The sequence below is a fragment of the Sciurus vulgaris genome (genome assembly GCF_902686455.1).
Source record: "Sciurus vulgaris genome assembly, chromosome: X".
Taxonomy (NCBI): Eukaryota; Metazoa; Chordata; class Mammalia; order Rodentia; family Sciuridae; genus Sciurus; species Sciurus vulgaris.
In genome coordinates, this window is record NC_136471.1 from 129,201,170 (window position 1) to 129,213,922 (window position 12,753).

The window sequence follows — 12,753 nt, forward strand, 5'->3', positions numbered from 1 at the left end:
TAGGTTGTTTTATGATTCATCTTTCAGGACTAATCAATGCAAAACATTCATGCCACAAAGTAATAGTTAAATCTTACCTAAAGGGGAAAATGCCCGTTTTAAGAAAAGTAAACAATATTTCAGTCCTGTTTCACTTCAAAGAAAGAACATTGAGGATTTATAAGATAACTGAGTCAAAACCTATAAAATGGAACTTTCTTGTGGGGAAAAAGGGAAGAATAATTTAAAAGTTATACATATAAACATTAAGTACAGGTTGAGTGAATTGAAGATGAAAAGAGAACTTCTAATTTTGTTATATATAAGCAACATTGATTTATAAATGAATTTGTTACAGAAGAAAAATAGAACCTTTTAAAACATGATTATTTACAAAATTGTTCAATAACAACTTTTGCTTTCCTTTTCTAAACCTGACTTTTCTTTCTCTGTTTCTATAGATTGCAGATTTCTCTTTCCCAAGTAGTGTCCAGGTAGAAATATACAGGCATATTATGGACTTAATGTTTACATTCACTCAGAATTCACACATTGAATCCTAAACCCAAATATGATGTTATTTAGAAAGAAAGCCTTTGGTAGGTAATTAGGTCATGAAGGTGGGGCTCTGGTTTGATGGATGGGACTAGTGCTCTTTTAAGAGACATAGAAGAGTTTGATCTCTCTGCATGAGGACAGCAAGAAGGGAGCCTATCTGTAGGCAAGGAAGAGAACTCTCACCAGAATCCTACCATGCTAAAACTCTAATATTGAATTCCCAGAATCCCCAGAACTATGAGAAAATAAGTTTCTGGTATTTCCACCCAGTCTGGTATTTCATTATGGTAACTCATGCTAAGATTTGGGTACTAAGAAGTAGCATGCTCTTATAACGATACCTAAAAATGTAGAAGTGGCTTTGTTATTGGGTAATGAGTAGAGGCTAGAAGAGTTCTGGCATGCATACTAGAAACAGAGACGTTAGAGGTAACTCTGATAAGGTTTCAGATGGAAATAAGTAGCATGTTATTGAAACTGGAAAAAAGGTAATCCTTGTTATTAAGTGGCAAAGAACTTGGCTGCACAAGATTGTAGCATTTGCAACTGATAAAATTGGATATTTAGGTAAGGAAATTTCAAGGCAAAGTATTGAAGGAACAGCTTGATTGCCTCTGACTGCTTATAGTAAAATGCACAAGGAGACAAAAGAATTGAAGAGGGAATTTTTAAGCAAAACAAGGAACCAGAACATGAAGATCTGGAAAATTCTTAACTTATCCATACATTGGAAAACATGAGAAAGCCTATTCTGATGAGAACACCAAGGCATGGCTGGATTATTACTTAATAAAGAGTTTATGGGATTACGTGAGTAGAAACACTGCCATTTTGAATTAAAGGAGATGAAGAAAGGATGAAATGAAGGAAGACTGCTGAACTTTTTGGATCTTACCAGACAGTGATAGAATTATTCAACTGTGAACTGGGAGTAGTGACACATGCCTATAATCCTCAGAAGCTGAAACAGAAGGGTCACAAATTTCAAGGCCAGCCTCAGCAACTTGGTGAGGTCCTCAGCAACTTGGTGAGAACCTGTCTCAAAGTGAAAAATTATATAAAGGGCTGGAGATATAGTTCAGTAGTATAGCACCCTGGTTTTGATTCCCCCATACCAAAAGAAAATGTAGTCAGCTGCAAATGTGTATTATTCTACAAGAAAAGGGAAAAACTATGTCCAAGGTGATTCAGAGATCATTAAGGCCATACCTCAGTTTCAACAGGCCAGATGACCTCCACCTAAAGCCCTGGAGGCAGGATCACTCTTCATACCCACAGGAGAAGGACCCCAGTGGAGAGCAGTGGGGGTGACACTTCTACTCCAAGGGCCTAGAGGACAGAATATGGAACTAAAGAAAGTCATTCTCAAGTTTTAAGGTCTAATGGAATATGCCTTGCTAGGTTTTGGACTTCCTTGGTACCTACCACCATTTTCTTTATTCTTATTTCTCTCTTTTGAAGTATAGGAATGTTTTTACTATTTATGTCTCACCATTGTATTATGAAGTACATGTCTGGATTCACAGATGATTTATATGATGTTTAGATGAGACTTTAGAATTAATTCTGGAATAAGTAAAGACTTTGGGGGCTATTGGAACAGTATGAATGTATCTTGCATGTAAGAACATTAGGAATTTGAGGTTAAGTGCAAGGGACAGGGATGGAAAGATATGGACCAAATTGTCTTCTCAAAATTCTTATGTTGAAGCTATTACCCTCAATGTGATGTTAATTGGAGATGGGGCCTTTGGGAATTAATTTGGTCATGAAGGTGGAGTCCTAGTCTCATGGTATTAGTTCCCTCACAAGAAGAGACGCAAGAGAATTTGATCTCTGAGGCAGCAGGAAAAGACCCGTCACCAGAATCTGACCATGCTAGCACTCTGATCTTGAACTTCCAGCCTCCAAAACTGAGAAAATAAATTCCTGATGTTTAAGCCACCTCCTCTATGGTATTTTCTTAATGCAACCTAAGCTAAGACAATACTTTTAAAAATATTTAGTTTGTATACTGAAACTGACCTTCTGTAGAGTCTATTCACTATTCCTTAATTCTGAATATCCTTCAATTGTGCTGTGTTTGTGGATCACAGGACAATATAATACCCATGCAATTCTCCACCTAGACAAATATGTAAGGGGAGAGTTAATCAAAGGAAATTTATCTATCACTGACTTCTTAATATTATCATTTACTAACTATAAGATACATTATGATTAAATGCTTAATTTTGAAGAAAAAAGAAGAGACTTTGGAGATCACATAAGTCTAGACAAGAAATACTGGCAGAGCAGTGGAGTAGAAAGGGAAAAGGACGCTTGGTCAGATCAGAATCAATGGATTAATTGGGAGACTGGGATTTCCTTTAAGTTATTAAGAAGAAGGAGCAGGAGCAGGAAGAGGAGAAGAAGAAGAGCAGGAAGAAGAATCCCTTTGAAGTTATATTTTCCAAAACCATTGCATTTGTACAATTGATATATTTTTTGACAGGTTCAAGCTGGGTGCATGCCTGTGTTCCCAGTGACTCAGGAGACTGAGGCAGGAGGATTCCAAGTTTGAGGGCAGCTGCAGCAACTTAGGCAGACTCTGTCTCAAAATAAAAAGAAATGGAATGTGACTCAATGGTAATGTGTCCCTGTGTTCAATTCTCAGCACATAAAATTTAATATTTAACTATTGTTTTCCATGTTGGAGCTCAGAAATAAGCTATACTTTAGTCCTCTGAATATCTTTTTTCCAACGCAAAAGACACAGACAAGTTCATAAGAAAATGAAAACATCTACCAGGCTAGTCCTCCATCCCAAGAGAAATGGCAGTTTTTACAAAATCATAATCTCCCTTTGCTCAAAGAAAGGAAATAGTTTTGGTTAACCAAGTGGTGAAATGAATACTCCCCCTTATCCATTTACTGAGCTGAAGTTAGCCAGCCAAGAACAACACTTCACAATAGGGAGGCACTGACTGCTGCTAGCTAGAATCACCCCATGTGGTATTCTAGGATTCTGGGACCGCTTACTTTGACAGTGGGCTTTGAAACTTACACAGCTTCCTTCCTGGTTGATGTTCTGCTCCAAGCTCTAATTGCAGTCCAGTTGTTACCTATGGAAGAGGGTGAGAGGTGTTGAGGCCATGTTCTTAGGAAACAACCCACGAGTCACAAAGCAGGACTCTGAGGAGGGGAATTTGATGTAAGGACTTTCAATGAGTCTTCATTATTACATCTGACTGAGAGGCAACTCTGTTTTCTTTCAATTGGGCTATCATCCTATACATGAGGCTACAAACTAGCCTCTTGGAGGACTGGATTAGCCAATTCTTACTATGTCATACATATCATTTTTCTAAATAAAACGGTTCATTCTTGTGCAATTATGGTAATGTAAGCTTATTATATACATTTCAGAAAATGTGAAGAAGCATACAAGCATAAAGAAAATAAAAATAAGCTACAAATTAAAAGCTCAGTGTAACCTCTGCTGATTTCTGCCCCTATCCTTTCTGAAGGTTCGAGTCTGTAAGTTGGCTGAAATAAGCCGACAATAGACTAACAAGAGAAAAAGCATCCACGTTTATTGACATGCACTGGAACATCACAGGAAGGTGAGTGCCCATTAACCCAATGAGAGTGAGGGGTTTATATATCCTTCTTCAAAGAGAAGTGGGGAATAGGGGGATGTAGGCAATTTAGAGGGATGATAAATGATTTAAGGGAAAAGGAGTGAACTCCGAGAACAGATAGTGGCTCAGGACAATGTTCTCTGGGTTCCAGTTGTCATCTTAGATTTTCAGTCTCTTCCCCTGTGAGTTTAATCTTACTTGAGTGATGAAATTTCAGTAAGAAGATTGAGGGCAACTGTGTTCATTTTGGTGGGTCTGGTCTTCAGGCAGAGAGGGTACATCAGTGAAAAGTCTCTCCCTGTCCTGGGGGGTAAGGAACAATGCAAGCAGATCTTGGTTCTAAGCCATCTTCTAGGGTTTTCCACTATCTTTTAGTTCAAAGTTCTCACTCAGCATGCAAAATGCCATAATTTGGGGTATTGTTTTAATGAATCCCACCACTTTCAATTTTATTTATTGGTTGTTACTTCTTTTTAAACATTGGGATCTTTTCCCATATTCTGCTTCTTATCCTTTTATTTTTTCATTTGGTGGTTTCTCACAGCATATGTAGAAAGGTAGTATGTGATTAACCATGGGACAAGCCAGTGTTGGTGACTAGAATTCACAGGTGAACATTTCTTGGCATCTCAGAGCCCCAAAGAATGCCAAGGCCTCAGAGCATAAAAATGAATGGATTTGTGTCAGCAAAGTCTCAGTCACATACACTTACCAGCCAACACTTCCACCCTCTGCCACTGGCTTCCTGATCCAAGGTGCTTCCTAGAAATCAGCTCATGGTCATACCCTTTTCCCAACTTTCCCTCTAACTCAGTTGAACCTGCCCAGTTATGTGAGAGAAGCGCTTGGAAGAATACATCAAGAAGCACTTGGCATGTTGGTAATTTTTAAAACCTTGCATAAGACCATTATGCAGACATTTTCTTAAGTGGTAGAGATGTCAGAAAATTTATTTTTAAACGAGCTTTAACTCACTATTCTGACTTTGTACCCATTTTATAGTTGAGTTAATTGAAAATATGATATATCAACTAAATCTATTCAATCACAGCTGCGAATAAGCAAATCATTTTTTATGTTTAGTAACTGAAAATGATTCCTTAAACATTATTTTATTTTATTATTATATTATTATATCATTTAATTATTTATTTGTTTATTTATCTATTTTGGCACTGGGGATTGAACTCAGGGAGGTAACCACTGAACTGCATTCCTAGCACTTTTAACTTTTTATTTTAAGACAGGGTCTCACTGAGTTGCTTAGGGCCTTGTTAAGTTGCTGAGGCTGACTTTGAACTTGCAATCCTCCTGCCTTAGCCTCCCGAGCAGCTGGGATTACGGGCATGTGTCAGCACACCTGGCTTAAACTTTATTTAATGTTACAAATGCTTATGTCACTGAGGGCTTCAAATGACTCTGAAAATTCCCTCATTCATAGCCACCCTTTTTGTCAGTTGGACATTCATTAAGCCTTGCCTTACTGAGTGTGAATTTGAAGACTTTTTTTTCCTATAGAGTTTTTGCTTTGTTTAATGGAACAATTTAAGGGAGATGATGTGCCATATAATGATTTTGTCATGGAAAAGGGAGCTTTTCCTTCTCCCTCTGAAGGACTGGTAATTGAGTCTGTTAAAATAAGTCAGCAAGAGAGGACTGGGGTTGTAGTTCAGTGGTAGAGCACTTGCCTAGCATGTGTGAAGCCCTGGGTTTGAGCCTCAGCACCACATGAAAATAAATAAAGGAATGTGTCCATCTACAACTAATTAAGATTTTTAAAAAATGAGTCAGCAAGAGACTGAGTGATATGTGAAAAGGCATACATGCACAGGGGCATCTCAGGAAAATGAGTACGTGATAACCCAATGTCATTGAGAAATGTACATACCCTCTTCATAGGGGAGAGGGAGTTGAAGGATGTAGGCAATTGAGAGGAAGAGTAAATGGTTTTTAGAGGAGATGAATGGGTCAAAAGAACAGACATGAATGTGGGATAAAGTTTTCTTGGGTTCTGGATATATAGTCACCTCTAGTTTTCTTTCCTACCAATTAATACCCTAGAAAATTCAGGCTTTAGGTAGATTGAGGGACTTCAGAGAAAGGCCATTCCTGCATTTCAGGAAGGGTAAAGGCACAGGAGTCAGAGGTACAGGAAAAGGTAAGAGAGAGATCTTGGTTTTTCTATACTTCAGAACACTAGCATGGCTGGGTGTGGTGGCACAGGCCTGTAATCCCAGTGACTCAGGAGTCTGAGGCAGGAGGATCACAGGTTTGAGGCCAGCCTCAGCAACTTAGCAAGACTCTGTCTCAAAATTAAAAAGTAAAAAGGGCTGGAGATGTGGCTTGATGGAAAAGTGCTCCTGGATTCAATCCCCAGTACCACAAACAATATTAACATGCAGAAGTGCCATAGTTTGGGGTGTTCTTCTCTGACCCTCAACAATTTATTATGAGAAATCATTTTAAGCAAGGAAAAAGAGGGGATGTAACAAACTGTGAGAATATGGTGGTAGGTCATAGGTGCATTTTTAAAAATGTAATGGAATTAACACACTTGAGCACTATCCTTTTCCAGGCAACATTCCCAGTTTTAACTCATCTAATATTCACAGCAGCCTAAGACAGATCTTATTATATCTAATTCAAAGATGATGAAACTGAGGCATAGAGAGGGTAAGTAACAATCACAGTCACAGGTAGAAAAAGAGGCAGAGCCAGGATCCAAGACCAAGAAGCCCACTTCTATAATCTCTGCTCTATTTGCTCACAGACTCATGAACTATAAAATATATTGGAAGGATCTCTGTCTGCCTTATTCATCCAACAACCGGTAAAGAAACACTTAGTAAGCACCCATTGTGTGCCAGATATTGTACCAGATCCTGAGAACCTGATGATCCATATAAAGTAATACTTGTTCTCAAGGAGTATATTCCAGTGGGGGAGACAGGTAAAAAAGCAATTATCATTGTACTTGACCTTCCAACCCAAGTGAGTCTAGGACTATCATAATACCATTTTTAAAACTTGAGCATTAAAGTACACATATAAAGATATAGGTGTTCCTTTACAGAGTACACTACCTGTTTCTTTGTGAATTAATTGACCCTGCCCCAAGGTAAGCTAGGGATGTGCTTGTGGGAGCTTTCATACCACTAGACAGTTTGTGAAAAAACAGCCCAGGGACTGAGAATGGAGGGAAAGGTATTGCAGAATCTCCTTCCCAAAGAACTCAATAAATCATGGGCTACAGATGAGCCTGCCCCTGTTATTTACACCTTTAGCCTTTTTTATCTGAAACTCAGGTTATGAGCTGTAAGGGGAATGAGCGATGTAGACAGATGTTATAAGAAACTTAAAGGATACTCCTTATAAGAAACTTCCTGAATATGTTGTTTACACCATCACAAACTACTGCCTTCCACTTTCATTCCCTGTGAAAGCAAGACCTTCTGCTTTTGGTATTCAACTTGGCTCCTCCTGATACAGGTCACACCCCAAATTGCTGTGCGGTGCCAAATTGTTGATTGTCATTTATGATGTCTCCTTGAAACAAGCCATGTAATTACTTAATCACATCACAGCTAATCTGCTTGATTGAACAGGACTGTTGTCCTGGAGGAACTGTCTCCTAGGATATTTCTCATACAGAGGCGGCCAGCTCTTCCACCCAGCTGTTCACACTCAGTCTTTTGTAGATTGTTTTAACTAAGGAAAGGCTGGGGTGCTCTTGGCAAGGATGTGTTTAAAGACATCACAACTGGGCAATTACTAAAGGTGGTTGGAGCCAACAGATGGAGTGGATAAGGAGGCCCTGATCAGCTTTTTGGCCACTGGTGATTCCAATCACAATTTAAGACCTATTCACTCTTAGGAAAATCCCAGCCCTCTTCTCCCTGCTTATACTGGAAAGGGTAGGGCAAGGTTTGGGTTTATCAGTAACTCACTTATTTTCCTTTGAGCCCAGAAGCTGGATCTCTCCTGCAATCAAACACCACAGAGGAGCTTAGTGGGCTATTGCAAAAGTATTCTGTTTTCTTTAAAGTTCATCTCTTGGAACAGCATCTTATTTTTGGCTTCAACTGGGTCCTGCCAAGCACAGAGGGTATTGCTTGGTTCTACTTGAAGGCATGAAAACTAAAACCTACCATTTTTTCTTGGAGAGAGCAGGAATGTCTTTGCTATTTATTTGTCCTTATTTGGGCTCAGTTTCCTGTAATGTGTTTTTTGAGCTCTTTTCTCAGGCCAACAATAGTAGACACAGTAAATTCATTTGTGCAAATTGTGTGAGTTTGGTCTGTCAACTGTGTTTTTAAATACACTTGAGTTATCCCATTGCCTTTCTATTTAGCAGCCACCCATGTATGGAATGCTTCCACTTTGAATGGCAAAAATATATATTTCTTTAAATTCCCAATTTAGAATTTAGAATTATATTTAGGGCTGAAGACAGGCAGGGAGAGACACCATCAATTCCTAATAGGGTAGTCTACATAATTTGCAAAGACCAGTGCAAAATGAAAATGTGGGGCCTCATTTTAAAAAGTATTAAGATTTTCAAGATAGTGACAGCAGAGCATTAAATCATGCACAAAGAACTTCTGAGTACAGGGCCTTTCTGAGTGCATGGCTCTTCTATCTGCAGGGCCCTGTGTAACTGCTTATGTTGCACACCCATGAAGCTAACCCCAACTCTATCATTTACAGGCAAGTTGAAGGTTATCCAGGCCCTGTTTTTTCCCTCATCCATTTTCCTGCTTGCTGACTTAGGATGAATCTCTGACCTTTTAGAAACTGTTACATCAAGTTGTGGACTGAGAAATAAGTGATATAAAATGAAATTGATTGATTTGACTACCTGGCAGAATGAAAAACGTTCAGTAGGAAGGCAGGTAGAGATACTAAGTAGTAAGAAAATTCTCCTTTTCCTGATTATTTCATTTGCCCTTATTCTGAAATAGTGAGATAGAATGGGAGAAAAGAAAAACCCACCACAATAAAATTCAGGTCCTCAAAAAGCTAAACATAGACTTTCCATATGACCCAGCAATTTCATGCCTAGGTGTATACCCAAATGAATTGAAAAAAGAATTTAAATAGATCCTTGCATACAAAGTTTCATAATAGCTCTGTTTACAATAGTCAAAAGAAAAAAAAAAAAAAAACAACCCAAGTGTCCATCAACAGATGAACGGATAAATAAATCTGTTACATATGCTTACAATAGAAGATTATTTAGCCATAAAAGGAGTAAAGTACATGCTACAACGTGGATACACTTGGAAAACATTATGGTAAGTGAAAGAAGCCAGTCGCAAAAGATCGCATATTGCATGATATCATTTACATGAAATTTCTGAATAGACAAATTCATAAAGACAGAAAGCAGACTGAGGGTTGCCAGGACTGTGGGGAGGGGAGATGAAGAGCAACTGCCAATGTTTTCCCTTTAGGATAAGGAAGTAGCTAGAAGCAATATGCAAATAGTTGTACCTGGCTGTGTTACAATAAAACTTTATTTGTGGACACAGACATTTGAATTTCATGTAATTTTCACATGTCATGAAATATTCATTTTCTTCTGTTTTGTCTTTTTAAAAAAAATCCTTTAAAAATATAAAAGCCATTCTCAGCTTGAAAGTCATATAAATACAGGCAGTGGGAGGGATTCAAACTGAGGCCAGAATTTGTGGGATTCTATCCAATAAGGGAGGCAGTCAACCAGGGGAGAAATTATTGGGGAAAAAATTAAAGCATAGTTCTTACTCAAAATTTGGAATGAAAGATGAAAAGAGAAGCACAGACATAGTATTTAACTCCTCTTTCAGGTTTTAGACTGTGAGGGGAACACTGCAAATTCCTATCTTACATGGACTATGGTTATGGATACAGCAAAAGAGGACTTGGAATGCTTTTGAAAGCACACTCAGACTCTAGTTTATATGAACAAGCAAGAATATTATAGAAGCAATCAACAACACAAACACCCTAAATTCTTTATTTAAAAATGTGATGTAATTTGAAATAATCCAAAGTAGATTTTATATTTCACCATCTATTAAAATTAGGCACTTAAAGAACTTAACTATAAGTCACTCAATGATAAGTTAGGTGCCAGCCTATTTGCTACAAGAACTTTTAAGACCTGCTGACAAAAAGGTAGAAGCCCAAAGTGCATCGATGCTCTTTTTTCCTCAATTAATTTCTTACCTTGCACTGTATGACAAACTGGTAATGACTTCATGAGTTTATGAATAATTTTCTATAAATTTAAATACTTTGTGTTTGAAAGATCTTCAGAACACTCTTTTCATTTTTCAACAGAGCAATTAAAAAAATAAGGAAGCTTGTTTCTAGAGCTATTTGTTGTGTAATAAATCCATAGGAAGAGATAAGGTCTCTAAAATCCTCTATCAAGAAGAGGAGTCTGAAATTTGATGGAGTTATGGGAAATCCTCACATAAATTATATCAGAATGCAAATTATAGAGGATACTTTTATCCCAAGGCTTTTTTAGTCTTAAGGCTAATTAAGATTTGGACTTTTTTATAAGTCTCTTTTCCCAACTCTACTTGGCAAATAAATTGTTATAGCATGTATGGAATGTAATTTTACAATAGAAATCAGCAGTTTATAATATTTGAATTCTTTGAAATTATGGTTCTATCATTTGAAACTTTCCTCTGGAGAGACTCTGAAATTTAGAGGCAGAAAATGTTAAATCCAAAGATGTTTGTCATTGTGTTATACCATATTAGGAAAACCATGGAAGCTATTTTTTTTTCTTTGTGCAGTACTGGGCATTGAATGCAGGATTTTGAGCATACTAGGCAAGTGCTCTTCCACTGAACTAAGTCCCCAGCCCTTTTTCTTTGAGACAGGTTTTCCCTAAGTTGCCCAGGCTGGCCTCAAACTTGCAGTGCTGGATTACAGGCCTGTGCCACCATGTCCATCTTAATTTTCAACAAAAGGAACTGATAAAAATAGATTAGAATATAAGCATATGATGGACAATTATATAGTCATTGAAATATTTAGCCATTCAATTATCTCATTTTATGAGGGGATTCCTTTAGGTTCTAAAAGACAATGTCAATATTCTAAATTATCTAATGGAAAACTCACATGATCATATACTCAAAAATCAGGAACGATAATTTAAATAACATCACAGAATTAAGATCAAACATATAGGTAGATGTGTACCAAAAGAGGTAACTAAAATAAATGTAATTTTATTTTTTGAAAACAATCCTCACATTAAATTTTTAAAAAGGACTTTCAACTCTGTGTGATATGTAGGAGATGTTTTTAAACCAAAGTGACTCTGAAAGCAAAAAAAAAAAAAAAATCAAATACTGAAGAGAGGAAAGGAAGAAAGAGAAGGAAAGAATACTAGGACTCCAGGCAATAATTTTCAGACATGACTGAATTGAAGGAAAGAAACATTAGACAAAAAGGGTGATTTTACTAAAAGAAAAACTGCAATTCCAAAAACCATCAGGTCAAAATAAGTAAAGGAAAAACTGGAGGACATACTAAAATAAACAATAGAAATTATTGTAAACCACACTTTATCTCATTTCTCTCAACTCTTGATAGATAATGTAGAAAAAGTGAAGCGAGTATATTGAGTTAATTAATAACAGAAAATATACTTTTAACTAATAACAGAAAATACACTTCTCTGGAAAAATGGGTGTTTTCCACTCACTGTGACAAAGGTTAAGTTCAGCAACTTCCCAAATATTAAAAGAAAACAGAACCATTCTGTAACCATAGTGCTAGAGAGTAATTATAAAAGTTGGGGGGAGTCCAACACTGAGATTACAAACAAAACAAAACTCCAGTTTAAAGAACATTTTTGTCCAAATAAAAATATAAACCAAAATACCAGAATATATAGAGAATAATGACAACAAAAGTAAATCTATTCAAAACCTGTGGAATATGGCTATCCTATACCCACAGAAAGAAAATGGAGATTTTCACACTTAGACCAGTAAAAATTAAAATTAATTAATTAATTACAATTTCAGCTCAAGAATTTAGAAAAAGAATCATTAAATTAACGAAGGAAAAGAGAAGAAATTAGTAAGTGTAAAAACAAACCGGTAAATTGTAAAACAGGAAAACCATGAAACTATGAAACATAAGAGCCAGTTCTTTAATAAGAATGGAGAATTTAGCATAGATAGAGAAGTAATTTTTAAAATTATTATTTGCCACAAATTAAAGCAAATTTAAAAATCTCAATAAAATGGATGTTTTGCTACTACAAGAAAAGAAGTTACCCTAATTGACTCGAGAAGAAATAGAAAATGGAAATCATAAAAATGGGAAGCTGATTCCTGTCTCATTCCTTATCCCATGAAAATCAAATGTTTAAATATACACAATAAAATATGAAGACCTAGAAATTAATTTGAGTGAATGTATTTTAAATTACTTTTTTATTGTAGTAGTAAAATCTACATGACATAAATTTTATCAGTTTAACCATTTTTAAGTGTACAATTCAGTGGCATTAAGTATGTTCACAATGTTATACAGCCATCACCACTATTCATTTCTGGAACATTTTTTATCACCC

At 36.6% G+C, this 12,753-nt stretch overlaps 1 long non-coding RNA gene across 1 annotated transcript in view; it reads right to left on the reverse strand.

Annotated features, from left to right (window-relative positions):
• Positions 1–12,753, reverse strand: part of LOC306650882 — a 45,013-nt gene that overhangs the window by 2,333 nt on the left and 29,927 nt on the right. The gene's annotated exons all lie outside the window — the stretch shown is intronic.